We start from the raw sequence: 16,849 nt of genomic DNA on the forward strand, positions 1-16,849 counted from the left end.
CAATTCAGCTGACTGTTATCTGCAGTTCAGCGGTTCTAATCTCACCGGTTCAAAGGTTGACTCAGCCTTCCATCCTTCCGAGGTGGGTGAAATGAGGACCCAGACTGTGGGGGTGATATGCTGACTCTGTAAACCGCTTAGAGAGGGCTGAAAGCCCTGTGAAGCAGTATATAAGTCTAACTGCTATTGCTATTGCTATTGCTATTTACAGCATGACTGAGTGCATTTTTTACGAAAAAAATAAATTTACTATAAGAGCCTGGTGTTTATGACTTATCCCGTCTATGAGGCAGGGGAAAAATATGAAGCCACAGAGGTACAGAAGATGTTTGCAGACTGGACAGGCAACCTATGGTGAGTTGAGCAGAGGCAACACCATGAGGCACACATCCTGAAGGAACTGATAAACAAATACCGAAGACCTCAATTCTCAACTGGTTATATACCATACATAACTTCAGTGTGCAATCTACCTGGATCGATTGGCCTGGGTCAGTTGTGGAGTCACAGCCATTGGTATGCCTTAACCTGGGGGCATGGACCCGAAGCCTCCACTCCAAGTGTAGAATGATTTAGCTTGGGGACAAAAGCTAGAAGACTTACTTTCACTATATGTAGTTTGCTGAGACATGCTTGATCTTCTGCAGCTTCCTGCCTCCCTGCCTCATCCTCTACTTCCTGCCTTTCATTCAGTGCTCAGTAAAAACGGCCACTGTATTGCGACACTTACTTCTATGTGAAAACAATGGTCTTGCCTGACTTTTTGATGCAATTGGAAAAGAAAACGTTGACTGAGAATTAAAAATCAGATAATGCAAATTCTGTTGTGCTATACTTCCCAGTGTTTCTTGTTTTGAACCCAAGAATGAGGACAAGCAATTTAGAAGCATGAAAAACTGTGATTGTGTGAGTGAAAGATCCACACGGCATAGGGGTATAATCCTACAATTGAATACAATACCTACACTCATGTCCTTCCCCTTCACCCAAATACAAGAGAATAAGGTGTTACGTTGCCCGTGTCAGGACCCAAGAACCAAGAAAGACACATGGAGTTAGTTAAGTTAGTTTCTTTTAGTGTTCTTCACTAAAGGCATAATCTTGCCACATTAAAGGAACTATTTGTATAAGCACAGATATGGTCTGGCAATATCTAGGGGAAAGCCATTTAATCTCTTCCTACCAACCAAACTTTCCAAGTTCCAAAGATTCTTTGCACTTTAGAAAACATCCCCTCCTCCATGGGAATCCAGACTACATCCCACCACAGCTCTGTGGTTCTGTACTTTTCATGATGGCAAGCCTCTATTGTTTTCAAAACTCTTCATACTGACAAGCCAGCTGCCTGAATTTGGACTCCATCACCTACTCATGACAACATGCTACTCCCAATGCAGCCAAGAATTTCTTCCAATAAGAGGTATGTACCCCCCCCCCGTGCACAGCAGTGAAATATTATCATTTCTGAAGCGCATATTCTATCCATTAATATAATGCCATTGGCAAGGAGATAATAGAAACTGCATGTGATTTCAAAATTAATGCCAAGGTAATGTGCCATTTAGGCATGGCTGGGTTCATTAGCTTCGGATCCATGTCATTCTTACTTGTGTTCCTTCTGTACAGTACTATTTTTCTATCAATTGATTTTTTTTTTTTAAAAAAAAACTGCTTTTAAACTCTGAAGTCGTTTCCCCAGAATTACAGCTCTTTCAAGTGACCAAAGAGCCTAGCTATCAGAGATCTAATGCAACCACAATGAGAATGAACTCACAAATATCTCTGACAATGACAGGAGGTAATTAAGTGCTGTTTCTCCTCCAGATATATGGTACGGTAGAGAAAGGCAACTATGATTTTTATATTACAGATACCCACTGAAATGTATCTAATGCTGTTCTGTTCTGTTCTAACCCAAATATAATATTGATTAGGGGTTGGTGTTTTCCTTTATATAGCTAGAACTACCGCATGTGTAGAACTGATTCTAATTTGTAAATAACCATTAATACTGCAGAGAAACATTTCATATCCCTTTCCATCTCTCTCTCTCTCGTCCTCACTCCTCACCACATACAAGTGAATGAATGGACACAATCCTTCAGCCAGAAGCCAGAGGTGGTATTCTACCCGTTTGCGCTGGTTCAGGCAAACCCGTAGTGGCAGTGGCGCAAGGTTCTGCCTACCCGCTAAGACATCATCATGAACCGTCTGCACATGCTCCCACCACGGAAACGGTGGTGAAGAAAAGAGGATACCCTTGCGGGCCAGTAGGGAGTTTCCAGTCCCCATCCTTGGCATGTCATATTCCATTGTTACCATACTATATTTAAGCTACTTTATATTCCCAAGAAAACTGTGACATCAGAACTTCACTTTCTTAAGTAAATTGCTCCTGATTTCACTGCAGATTATCTTAAAAGCCTTCTTCCTAATTATACTTTGCAAATTAGTAGGAATTGCACATTTTGGACTTCAAAAGGCTGAACTAATGCTGTGATAAAATTGGGATAAATTCTCATTTCTAGAAGCACCTTTTTCCATCTGACTTTGCTGATGAATCTAACATGAAGATATTTTTTACGAAAAGGATATAGAGAATCCTTGGCTTACAACTGTTCATTTAGTGACCGTTCAGGGTTACAACAGCACTGAATAAAGTGACTCATGAGTGTTTTTCACACTTAGGACCATGGCAGCCTCCCATGGCCATGGGATCAAAATTCATATGCTTAGCAACTGGTTCATATTTATGATGATTGTAGAGTTGTGGATCATGTGATCCCATTTTGCAACCTTCTGCCAAGCAAAGTGATTCATTTAACACGTGTGGCAAAGAAAGTTCGTAAAATGAGACAAAACTCACTTAACATGACCTCATTTAGCAACATAAATTGTGGGCTCAGTTGTGGTCATAAGTGGAGAACTATCTATCTAGGATTCCCCCTGTAGAACCCTCCAAAACCTAGCATTAGAGAACCATTCGGTGCTAAAACAGGACTAATTCACAAAACTATTAGGTGTGAAATCTCATTTCTCCCCTGCTAAAGTCTACATTCCATATTAATGAGAAATTTCCACCACCACCCGGCTCTTCCTGGGCCTTGATCCATTCTATCATGTTTCTAAATGGTCTTTTGATTGCTTGTTCTTACCTTGCCCACATATTGAGTCTCTGACCAGTATATTCCTCCAATAAAAAAAACTGATTCCACATCCATCCACAGCTTTGTCCGATGCATGGCTTTCCCCTGATCCTTAGCCAGCCCCATTATCCTTTTGGCTTGCAAATACACGCTAGTCCTCTTCGGTGATAGTAAAGTAGGAATCTCGTAAAAAATACAAGTCCACATTAGAAATGACAAGCAGTTTGCAAGTTTTCATTCTTTGGGCCTTCCGCAGAGAAGTCTGCTGAACTTGGTATGTTTTTCCTTTAACCAGAAGAATCTTCTGCAAATGTTGTTGTATTCCTCTTTGAAATAACCTGTAAATTAGATAAAGGTGTTAGATGAGTTTTAAGTTTATTTATCTTGATGTAACCCCCCTCCACATCATTTGGTGCATGGATGTTACGTTTTTTCATCCTTCAGAGGATCCTATATACATTCAAGAAAGGACTGAGAAACATCTGCTGCGGTTCATATTCTAATAGGATGATATGCAAAGCCAACCTAAATGAAAAAGCATAAATTACCTAGACCCAACTTTTTTGCTCTGGCTTACTCTAACAGGTGAGAATGTATCATAGTGGAGTAGCTATTTTACTCAGGAGTACTAACACCATTCCTCTCCTCCCACTTTTTCTGATATTCCGATTATAATTATAATTCTCCCCGTGCATCTTTCAAATATCCCCCATCCTCTTTTAAACAACAGTCTGCCAATATTGACACAGACTGAAATCTTCCTAAAATCTAGAACAGGATCGTTTAAGTCATTCAATATTTATGCCGAGAATAAATTGTGTCTGCAGTAAAGCAAGGTTATTTAACTTTCCTCTATGGGGAACTGCACTTTAAAAGAAAGCTTTTAAAAAAAAATAGTCTCAGAGACTGCAGAGACTATGGTCAATGATTTTGAATGGTATAATTGTGCCACTCAGATTCACCTCAGATCATAAAATGAACAACTGGAAGGAAGGAAGGAAGGAAGGAAGGAAGGAAGGAAGGAAGGAAGGAAGAGAAGGAAGGAAGGAAGGAAGGAAGGAAAAACCTATTATTCTAGTCAGGACTGGTCAATGAATAGATTGCTTGCAATTCTTAGCACTGCTTCTAAAGGCTCAAGATTTTTCTGTCGATAGGTTCTAGCTCATTTCTTTTTCTTCTCTTTTTTTGGTAGGGGAGAGGCAAGCCACTTTTAAGGGGCCCTTGATATTTTAAGCCTGAGGTTTAGAAACTATTTGAATGCCTGTCATAAGGGGCCTAGTTGATATTTTAAGTTGAAACTTGGTGACTCTTTCAGTGAATGTCATCAGACATATATCATATTTTGTCCCTTAAGCCTTCATCTGAAACTTTGGGATGGAAATTTTGTGTCATTTGATTCAAGGGGCTTAGCCAAGAGTTCTGGGGAGATGAACACTGTCCTTTCTTAAAGCTATAGGTTGCATACTTTTGGAAAAAAAAACTTGGGTTTCATAAACAAGCTACTTCTTTTATTGTTATAGTTATTCTATTATTATTATCATTTTCAGTCTTAGGTTTCACAAGGTTTTGAAACAATGCAGCAGGGTGGAATTCAAAATTTTCCCCCTACCAGTTTGTGGGCGTGGCTTGGTGGGCATAGCTTGGGGGGGTCATGTGACTGAGTGGGCATGGCCAGTGAGGAAGCACTGCAAAGCCAGGCTCTTCATACCCACATCCAGCCCACCAGAATTCACTGCGCCAGGGCAGGATTCAGGAACGATTTCTGCGGACGGTCCAGACTCTGCTGCTGAGGAGGAGAAAAACTGGGGGGCGGGGGAGGTAGCTAGGTGAGAAGCGAAGGTAGACTCACCAGGCTGAGCCACCTGGTCAATGCAAAGGAAGGAACCAGGGAGCAGCCGCAGCAGCTGTGACTCAGGTGTGACTCTAGGCAGGCGAGGCGTGGAAAGGAGAGAGCGGGAGGGGTGGGGCCAGTCAGTGGTGTGATTTACCACTTCTACAAACTCTGCATAATTGCTGTCACCGGTTCTATAGAACCTGTCCGAACCTCCTGAATTTCACCCCCCCTGCAATGCAGTTTTTGACGTCATCGTGTTAATCCAGGGTTGTTGCCATCCAGATAACAAAAAGTATAAAGTCCATCTTGCATTTGGATTTGTAGCTATTAAAAGAATCCTGTGCCTCTATGAGGGTTCCCCCCCCCCGAGTAGTGGTTACAAAACAGAGGGAGGGTCCCCAATGCCTCTCTCCAAAACTGTAACACCAGTGATAGTAGCAGGTGCTCAACCACTATAGTGACAGCATGGACAAGAAATATTGCTTGGGAAATAACATGCAAGCAAATGCTGTAGCCTTAAATTGGTTAGTTTTATCTGAAATTTAAACACTGCTGCCCTTCACATGTTTGCCAACGATAAGAATGATAAAGAAACAATACTCATATAATCTCAGTGATCTGCTTTTTAATAAACTGTAAGTATGGCTTGAGGACTAGTTTTGAGCTAGAGTGGTTAAGGCATCAGACTAGGAACTAGAAAATCATGAGTTGTGAGTGTAGCCTTAAGTCAGTTGGATGATCTTGAGCCAATCACTCTCTCTTACTCGTTGGAAGGCAGGAATGATCAACCAGTTCTGAAAAACTTTGCCCACTCCCCACCCCCCCAAAAAAAACCTTGCAGAGACTTGAATGAATAGCATGAAATGCTACAAACATACACACATTTTTTTAAAAAAAAATCCACAAAGAGTGTTGTTATTCAGTTAGGAGACTTTTTGTTAACATGAATCCATGAATCTCTTTGTTATTAAACACATATTTTATTCTAATGCAAAGAATTTTTAATGAACCCACAATCTCAGGGGACTATTTAAAAAAAGAGTCATGCATTTTGAGGCCTTCAGATCATTCCTGGACTGGACAAAATTTGACAAATTGAACATTTATTTATGTCCCTATTATTGTTTCATAAAACAGATTTTCAGATTTGCACTCACTTACATACAATAAAACAGAATTCAGATTGCAGCAAATTAACAGACACAGCATATTCTTTAGCTGGAGATGAAATACTATTAATCTAGGCATATTTACTAAATATACTATATTGCATGGTATAGATGCAGCACAGAGTTGTTACTCTGCCAGTTCGCCCGGCTTTTGGCGAACCAGTAGCAGCGGTGGTGGGAGGCTCTTCCCATCCACCCAGACGTCACCACGGATGCTCTGCCCATGCACAGAATTTATTATACTTAGCTCCCTGACTTAAAAATTAAATTAATGCTCCTAATTGTTTCAGGATTCCCCACTGGAAATTAGTATTTATCTAGAGGAAAATATCACTTGGATAGCAGGGAGTCCAACCGATTGTGTGGAATCCTGTGATTTTATCTGAAAACTCAGATGGTGGCAACTTCAAAAAAATTCCAACAATTGGAATGTGGGGGAGGAGGAAACCCTACAATGTGCCTCTCAAAATGCATGATAAATTTTTAAAGCCAAAAGTTAGCAAAACAAATCTAGAAAAATACAAAAAAAAAAAGAAAGAAAGAGGAAGTAAGGTTTATATTTGTCACATACACATGATTTTTAGAAAGTGGCTTCTGTCATACTCTTGGCACTAAATAGCAACAATTAGCAATATTGCAGGTGACCTGGGTGTTTTCATTGCCTGGTAGGAAAATTACCTGGCAATCATCTAACTGCCCTGGAATTGTTGGTAGAAAAGGATTAATTTTAATGTAAACTGTAATATGATTGCAGCATAGTAGCATACGTGTGCTAGCTTCCTCGGGTCAGAGGGGCAGAAATGCTAAACTGGAAGCATATTATAGCATTCCCTTGAAAGGCTACAGAGGGAAAGGTGCTGACATATGGCCTTGTAAAAGCCCAGTGATATTTAGAGTAGTGTAAGGACAGAGATTGTGATGGAATGGGGTTGTGTATAAAGACAACATGCCATGAGACTTTCATCCAATAAAGTTGGTCTCTTCCCAGGCAGATGAGCATGCTAAACCACAATTTTAGATTCCAGGAGGTGATGTGTAATCAATTCCTTAGCCTACTCCCCGATTCATATTTAGAAATAAGAGTAGGCACATGATCTTATTTTCTAATTAAGGACCTTCTTCCATTTAGAGGTTATCACTTGGAATGAGAGGGATCATCAAATCCATTGGAGTTCAGTTAAGTTTACCCCAATAATTAATTGCCTCTATCCATCCTTTAGTTTCTACTTCGGAAGGCCTCTAGCTAAACATTAGCTTCACATTGGACTTTTTCAAGGTACATAAACTTATTAGATAGACTGAGTGGTTTCCGGTTTCTCTTCAGGCTGTAAATCTCTTAAACTGGTGTTTAATGTGATTTTATACTTTTCCCTAGTTAAAAATTATATCTTAAAGCTACCAATTAATACGTGAGATTAGTCTTTGGGGGGCATAAAGAGTTTTACTTTGATTGGAGAAATGTCGGTCCCTATCAAATCACAGAACTCTTAGGGTGGTTCAGTCAATCATTCTCTGACTCAACTAGTTCACAGACCTGTGGAAAAATTGGAAAAGTCCTCAGGAATGTGTTTGTACACTCAATAAAAAAGGTAGAATATGCATGTAATAAATAAATATATACTACTACTTGTGTTATGTTGTGTTAGTGGCCCTTATTAGAACTTTATAAATCCAACGACACAGGTGATTTAGATTTTACAGGAGGGTGTTTGAAATGTAATCTTTAAAACCATTGAAAGTCACATTTTTTTAAAAAAATCTTGTACTAGTGTTTCAGACACTTTTCTCGACTGTCTTTACACAAATGTATATACAGAGCTGCTTTGTGGGGAGTAAAAAGCCCCCATACATCACTTTTAAAAGATTTACACATTATCATGTGCAGGATAATGAGCAGAAGACAACATGACTCTATCAGAGAGAGCAGGAATCCCCATAATTATGCATACAAATATCACTGAGAGTATTTCCTCTTTTTCATTTAGCAAATTTATATGGCTGCTCATATTAATAAATCACTCCAGATGGCTAGAGTTTTAAAACTCGTAATTTTAAATGGTTTCACCTTTTCTATAGTGCTTGCAATTTCTTGGCTACACTAACTGCTTACTATTTCCATAAACAGTACTTGAAATATTTTTTAAAAAACATAATGTTAAGTGAATTGTTCTTTTTACCAGATGCATCATAGTATTAGATAAGTGTTTAATATATCCTGTTAAGGTGAAATGGTTCTTCACTGTTTTATTGAACATTATTAGTTTTGATGTCAACTGTGTGTCCGTATATTCTTTTGTGTAGAGATTCTTCCTTTCTTTTAAAATACACTTCTATGAGTTGAGCAAAAATCTATCCCAGGCTTCTTTGGAGAGAAATGATGTGATAGATTGTGGTATAAAGAGGAACATAATTCATGGAATTCATGAGTGTCTGCTGAAATATTTCTCAGTTTAAGAGATTGTGCAATAAATTGTGCATATTTAGAGAAGTTGCATAAACAAATGTCATGCATGCATACAATACATTTGGAAAACCTGCATACAAGATTTAGAGTTGGAGAAAATTGTGAATGAACATAAATGTGGATTATTTTATGGAAGTTTTACTTCATATTTGGGTAAAACATACTATTTAATATATCATATTACCCTGGTGCAGGCCTGATACAATCTGCTCCCCAAACACCTACACAGAAAGTTTTTATACTCAAATAAATGCAAGATGGAATGAATTGGATAGGGAAGAAAGTCTGTTAAACAGGGAATAAAATAATTCTCTTTTTATAACAATATTAGAGTCAAGAATATTAAGTGAAAATGATTGGCAGAAGAATGAGAGCGATAAAAGAATCTCCTGCCATGCTTACATAGTATATGGAATCTACTGTGTCTTGTTGAATAGTAATTAACATAATTCCATATTAAGTGAAATAAAAATAAGTCAATTTTCACTATTCAGCATTAGTACATACTGCATCTTTAATCTTACAGGCAATAGCAATAGCAGTTAGACTTATATACCGCTTCATAGGGCTTTCAGCCCTCTCTAAGCGGTTTACAGAGTCAGCATATCGCCCCCACAGTCTGGGTCCTCATTTCACCCACCTTGGAAGGATGGAAGGCTGAGTCAACCTTTAGCCGGTGAGATTTGAACTGCTGAACTGCAGATAGCAGTCAGCTGAAGTGGCCTGCAGTACTAACCACTGCACCACCTCGGCTCTTCCACTAGGTACCAGTTGCTTGGAGATAAACAGCAGTGTAAAACAAAATTTTCCTAACATGCCAGTCAATAACACAGAGGCATCTGCTTAACAATTTGAGAAACAGGCAACTCTAAGTAGTCCTTGACTTATAACCATAACTGGGCCAGAATTTCTGTAACTAAACTATCTGATCATAAAGTGAGATGTCACATGACCACCTCACTTAAATCCTAGCAGTTCCAGCTGCTGTTGTTAACTGAGAATTGCAGCAGAAATATGAAGTCCCAGGTAAGGACTGTGGGGGTGCCTCATAGGACAGGTCTTGGGAAGACGGATGCAGGTTAGGTATGAGTTTGTTGGGAGGGGGTGCCGGGTGGCACAAAGCTACAGCCACCTCTGGGAAGCCTCAACTGAGTTCGAGTTTCGAGTTTAATAAATTTATATGCCGCCCAATCCCGAAGGACTCCGGGCGGCTTACATAAAAAATAATAAAAGGAATACTAAAAAGTTTAAAAAGTAGAAGACAAGACAAGTTAAAAGAGATACAACATGCACTCAACCTTAATGGGGCTGGACCTCATTCAAGAGGTCAACAGCCCCAAGCCTGCCGTAAAAGCCAGGTCTTAATGGCTTTGTGGAAGGCCGCGAGAGTGGGGAGGGTCCGGATCTCTGGGGGGTAGATCATTCCATAGGGCCAGGGCAGCCACAGAGGAGGCCCTCCCTCGAGGAGCCGCCAAATGACATTGTCTAGTTGACAGCACCCGGAGAAGGCCCACCTTGTGGGATCTTATCGGACGCTGGGAGATGTGTGGCAGAAGACGGTCCCGTAGATATCCAACTGCTCATATGGGCCAGCAACATGTGCATCTGTAAGGACACTGTAACTTCACCTATCTATCTCCTCCCCCCATTTTGGCCATCCTATACAGAGAGCATTCAGTGAAAGCAACGTTGAGGCTGGGCCTGAAGTAGACCTCTCTGCCTTAGCTCTAGTGCCTGGGCTACCAGTCAAAGAAGAATACTTCATCCTCCACACCATGACCAGCCATACAAGCAACATTGCACGAAACACCAGTTGACACCACTGACTTGTGCTCAACAGGCTTTGCCACACCTTGCTGACTTGGTGGCCTATTGGTTAAATTGCAGTATTGCAAACTAACTCTGCCCACTGCCAGGAGTGTGATTCTGACCAGCTCAAGCTTGACTCAACCAATTTTTTTTTCCAGTGTCATCATGATTTCCAATAATTGCTGAGCAAATAGCAATAAGTCAAGTACTCTCGGTGGATGAAATAGAGTTTCGATCTATCTATCTAGCACAGTGTTTCTCAACCTTGGCAACTTGAAGATGTCCGGACTTCAACTCCCAGAATTCCCCAGCCAGCGAATGCTGGCTGGGGAATTCTGGGAATTGAAGTCTGGACATCTTCAAGTGCACAAGGTTGAGAAACGCTGATCTAGCAGGCCTGTTTCTAAGATTGCATACAAAGTTTTTACAATGGAAGTTGGCCTCAATGGGCATTTAAACCTTGCTTGGTGTTGCTGAGGAGTGGTGGCGCAGTGGTTAAATGCAGCACTGCAGGCTACTTCAGCTGACTGCAGTTCTGCAGTTCGGCGGTTCAAATCTCACCGGCTCAGGGTTGACTCAGCCTTCCATCCTTCCGAGGTGGGTGAAATGAGGACCCGGATTGTTGTTGGGGGCAATACGCTGACTCTGTAAACCGCTTAGAGAGGGCTGAAAGCCCTATGAAGCGGTATATAATTCTAACTGCTATTGCTATTGCTATTGATGCAATTTTTATTCTAGACTTTAAACAAACACCTACACCTTCTTCTACACCTTCTCAACATCACTCAGTTTGGATGAATGCATTAATCTCGATTGCTGGTGAAAATATTTGATTATATAAATGTCTGGTAAGTTTTGTATAAAATTCTTTATCAAGAACGCTACAAAGCAAGATTGTGTAAAACAACTGCCCCCCTTCTTACGTATTAATCTATTCAAGTAAAACATGAAAATAGGTGACACATTTTAAATTAGTTGTTATACAGCGAAATGAATATTGTAAACCAAAACTTAAAATGCTTACATTATTTCTAAAAAGCTAAACAGAGTGCAGTAGCCTAGGGCTGAAACAGAAACTGTTTGTATTTTTTTTCATGTATTTTTTTTAATATGAAAGAAGTGTTTTAGGAAATAAAAACAATACAAGGATTCAATTTGGGCTGACCACCATGACCAGAGGTTTAGTCTGCCAAGCTTTTGGACCCGTGAAGCCTACTCTTGAAGACGGGCACCAGCAGGAGTCTGAAAGCTCAGAAGATTAAAACTCCCTATGATCAACCCAGATTGGATCTTGCAACATTATCCTGGGACATATATAATAACATTCATTTGTAATAAACAATACAAATGTAAAGAAAAACAGACTGACAAAAAATAAAAAAATTAAAGAAACTGTACAAACGAGAAGGAAAAGACATGATAATTCTTGTTTAAAATAATTGGTTCATTTTATGCTTCCATATATAATCATACCTCCTTTTATTCTGCTTCACATTATTGCACTTTGCAGATATCGCATTTTTTTTAGAAGACTCTCTGTGAACAAAAAGATTGTGACTTGCTGAAGGCATTTTTAGCACTAAAGTATTTGTTTTTTAATTAAGATATGTATATTGGTTTTTAAGACGGAATGTTATTGCACCTTCAATAGATTACATTAGTATAAACATAACTTCTATATGGACTGAGAGACCTAACAAATCCAGTGATTCGCTTTACTGCAATACTCACTTATTGCCGTGGTCTGGAACCAAACTTGAAATATATTTAAGGTATGCCTGTACTTTAACATTCTCACCATTTATCTTACTTTTAGCACATATGGTTTTTTGCTATTTACTTGATTACTAAGACAAGAGATGAAAACATAATGCTTTTCTTCCTTCTATAAGCCGGTTAAAATATTGTATATTGAAGTTGTTAGCTGTTTTAACCGGAAACATTAACAGAGTCTTTTTCACCTTTGCAAAAGTATTATTCTGAGTGAGAACAAGATCTAATAAGACTGGCTGAATGAAATAATGAACTTGGAAAAATAGTTATTGTAATATCTTAAATGAGGAGGGAAGGAAAATAAGGAGAAGAAAAAGGGAAAAGTAGAAAACACTGTGAACTCCCAGAGTCAATAGCAAGTATTGAGAGTTTTCATTAAACTAATATTATTATTTTTCCTTCTCAAGTGGTCATGTCTCCTTCAGGTAAATAGTTCCTGCTAATCAGTTTCTGCAAGCTATTAGATATGTGTTAGCCTTACTATATAAGCATTATTAGCTAGCATTCTTTTGCAAATTATGTTTGTAATTCTATAACATACAAGGCATATACATAAAGAGAAGAAAGTCAAAGAACATGAGAGAGACCCGAAGATGGAGAGGTAACACCAAAGACACACTACAACATCAATTAACGCAGCCAGAAGAGCAAAAGCCAGAACTTTGTATCTACCTTGACGCATGAAGCAGTAAAGAGAAAAGAAAAGAAGAAGAAGAGAAGAAGAAGAAGAAGAGGAGGAGGAGGAGGAGGAGGAGGAGGAGGAGGAGGAGGGAGGAGGGGGGGAGGATTCTTTTCTAAAACATATGTTTGTTCATTATTGTATAACAAGCAATACTGTGCCTCATTATCAGTTTGGAGTTTGGAGTTTATTCAATTTATAGGCTGCCCTATTCCCCGAAGGGACTCGGGCGGCTGAACAAACCCAAGGGAGGGGAAATTACAAAAAGTAAGACAAAGACAATCAGACAATACAAACAATTTAAAAGCACAACAGACACAGCAAATTCGAGTAGGGGGGGGGACTCAACCCCAGGCTTGCTGGGAGAGCCAGGTCTTCACGGCTGTCCGGAAGGCCTGAAGGGTGGAGAGGGTCCGAATCTCCATGGGGAGCTCGTTCCAAAGGGCCGGGGCAGCCACAGAGAAGGCCCTCCTCCGAGTAGTCGCCAGCCGACATTGGCCGGCAGATGGAATATGGAGGAGCTTAATCTGTGGGATTGAATGGGTCTGAGGGAGGTAATCGGCAGAAGGCGGTCTCTCAGGTACCCAGGTCCAATACCATGTAGGGCTTTATAAGTAATAACTAGCACCCTGAAGCGTATCCGGAGACCAATAGGTAGCCAGTGCAGCTCGCGGAGGATAGGTGTAACGTGGGTGTACCGGGGTGCACCCACAATCGCTCGCGGCTGCATTCTGGACCAACTGGAGTCTCCGAATACTCTTCAAGGGCTGCCCCATGTAGAGCGCATTGCATTCAATTTTTATTCAAATTGGATACATACATACATACATACATACATACTATACATACATACATAATCATTTAACAGTTTTACTTTATAGGATCCATTTTAAAGGACCTTATCTGAAAATCGTTGCCATTGGTACCAGATTTTTTCTCTCCTTTCCTTTCCTTGTTTTCCACACTCTTCATTTCCTTTACTTTTTTAAATTAAATGCTGTATTCACAGCACCCTTAATTCTTAATGCAATTTGGATCTCTTGAAATTAAATGGGCAATAGAAGCCATAGGTGAGTTGGAGTATTTCTATTTTTCTTTATCTGGGGATCAAATTCCATTCTGCAGGATTACACTGTGGTGCATTGTTTACTTATCTCCCTATTGCATCTGTCAGCTTTAGCACTACAGAGAAAAAGCTCTTTGTCATGCTACATTCAGTTCATACCAAACATTTTTAGAAACTCTGATGCTTAGTCATCAGAGTCTTAATCATAAGGTTATTGTAATATATGACTTGAATTAAACTATGTAAATAGTAGAACAATTTATGTATTGCCTAGGTCAGTCAGAGGATTCATTCAGAGAAGTAATTCAAATAAAATAATCTAAAATTGCTTCAACGATTTGAGTGACATACAATTTGATTGAGAGATAAATAATAAATAAATACATGGTCCAGGAAGAGGAAGAGGAGGAATTTTTTTCCCCCATAATCTATTTACTATGAAACAGCTGTGCCACCCCATCAGTTTGTATACATAGAAAAGGTCCTTGCTTGTTCTTCTCTGTCAACATAAAACTATTTTATACCAGTTATGAAATAAAATTGGTATTCAAATGTCTCGACCAACCCAGTAAAAAGGAATACAGGATCACAGAGCAAAACAATCTAGAGTTGTTCCCTATTAAAGGAATTCAAAAACAGGCTTCATAAGCACTTAGATTAGAAGGGAGTTTATGAACAAAAATCCTAGTAATTGACCTGGTGCATATCATGTTCTTGAGTACCTAAATATGGTTTCCATAATGTAAGCAAAGCAAGTAGAGGTCAAGGCACAATTAAACTTTGGAATTCATTTGCGTAAGATATGGTGCTAGTTACCTCTTGGCTAACTCCTGAAAAGGTTTGGACCAATGGATCAATGACTCTTAGCCTTGATGGTGATGTGACTGCGTAACCTACTGGGAGATTACAGAGCCAAGAGATTAAGAGTACAAAGAAGAACAACTAAAATGATTAGGGGGCTAAAACATATGATGAACAGTTTCAGGAATTTACTATATCTACTCTAATGAAGTACTGTAGGTGACATGATATCTTACTATCCTCACTACTACCACCCGTTAAAAATCTCGATGGAAGAATTAATATGACCCTAGCAAGCATTGTCATCTGTGATGATCTTGACAAACTTGAACATTGGGCACTATCTAACAAAATGAAATTCAATGGTGAAAAAAGTAAGGTTATACATTTAGGCAAGAAAAACGAAATGCACAAGTACAGTATTGGTGGTACCTTGCTCAACAGTAGTAACTGTGAAAGGGATCTTGGAGTCCTAGTGGACAACCATTTAAATAGGAGCCAGCTGTGTGCAGCAGCTGCCAAAAAAGCCAACACAGTTCTAGGCTGCATAAACAGAGGGAGAGAATCAAGATCACCTGAAGGGTTAATGCCACTTTATAAGGCCTTGGTAAGGCCACACTTGGAATTCTGCATTCAGTTTTGGTCGCCACAATGTAAAAAAGATGTGGAGACTCTAGAAAGACTGTAGAGAAGAGCAACAAAGATGATTAGGGGACAGGAGGCTAAAACATATGAGGAACGGTTGCAGGAACTGGGAATGTCTTGTTTAATAGAAAGAAGGACTAGGGGAAACATGATAGCAGTGTTCCAATACTTCAGAGGTTGCCACAAAGAAGAGGGAGTCAAGCTATTCTCCAAGGCACCTGAAGGCAGAACAAGAAGCAATGGGTGGAAACTAATCAAGGAGAGAAGCAACTTAGAACTGTGGGGAAATTTCCTGACGATTAGAACAATTAACCAGTGGAACAGAAGTTGCTTCCAGAAGTTGTCAATACCCCAACACTGGAAGTCTTTAAGAAGATGTTGGATAGCCATTTGTCTGAAACAGTATAGGGTTTCCTACCTAGGCACCTCCAAGGTCCCTTCCAACTCTGCTATTGTATTGTATTGTATTGTATGATTCCCGCAAAGTTGTCCTAAAATATTAAAAAAAATAATACAAAATTTAGTTATTAGGATAATAAGAACATCAATATTTTCTTTTCATAGACCCTCAATATCCTCTTCTAAATAATCAGAAAGCAATTTTACATGTTTGTATTTAACTGAACACTTTTGCTCCCTACTTGCTCCGCAATTGCTGTGGACGGGACCATCTGCTGTAAACAGTTCTACAATGGTAACATGGCCAGTTTATATGTAGTAAACTTTGTGGTCTATCTATATGTTAAACCACTCTATATTTCCCCTATTTTGACATCGCTTTGATGTTACAGCCTTTGAGTAAGGATCTTTGTATTGCCTGCATCTTGAAAGTCCAGGATAAAGAACTAAAAATTGAACATGCACTTTTGCATTAGTGAAGGTGAAAATATCACCAGAATCAAGTGGTAAGCTTGTACCATAACACTTTAGATGGACAAGTTGTACATTTCACACTCTTTCCAAAAATCAGAAAAAAAGTGAAACTCCCTATACATCAGTCTGTTCAACCAGCCAGCCAACCTGAAACCTGGCACACAGGTAAAGGAGGATGTCCAATTGCATTCTCATTGACTATCTCTGGCACAGGTGAGATATTTCTAGAAATATTTCCCCCCTTGCCTTCAGTAGTGACCTAGAAGGCCATAACCAAAGTACCATTATTTGCATCAACTATTCCTGGCTCTAAATTTACAAGCATAAAATAATGCTGAAAATAATATTTTAATATAAAAAAGTGCAAGTACCCAAATACTCAAATATTTTATTTATTTTTTTCTAATTAATTTTAATTAGACAACTCTTACATTTTTAGTGACAAATTAAATTACTCTAAGAGTCTATGTGAGATGGATTCAAGACAGAAGCTATGATTTCTGAGCAGAGAAAAAGATCAATCTTTGGAAATCTCCTGCTAATCTTTGGTATTTGCTGCTAGAGCCATAGGAGTAGTAACAATGTCAGGA

Source organism: Thamnophis elegans, chromosome 6 (assembly GCF_009769535.1).
Source record: "Thamnophis elegans isolate rThaEle1 chromosome 6, rThaEle1.pri, whole genome shotgun sequence".
NCBI classification, from domain to species: domain Eukaryota; kingdom Metazoa; phylum Chordata; class Lepidosauria; order Squamata; family Colubridae; genus Thamnophis; species Thamnophis elegans.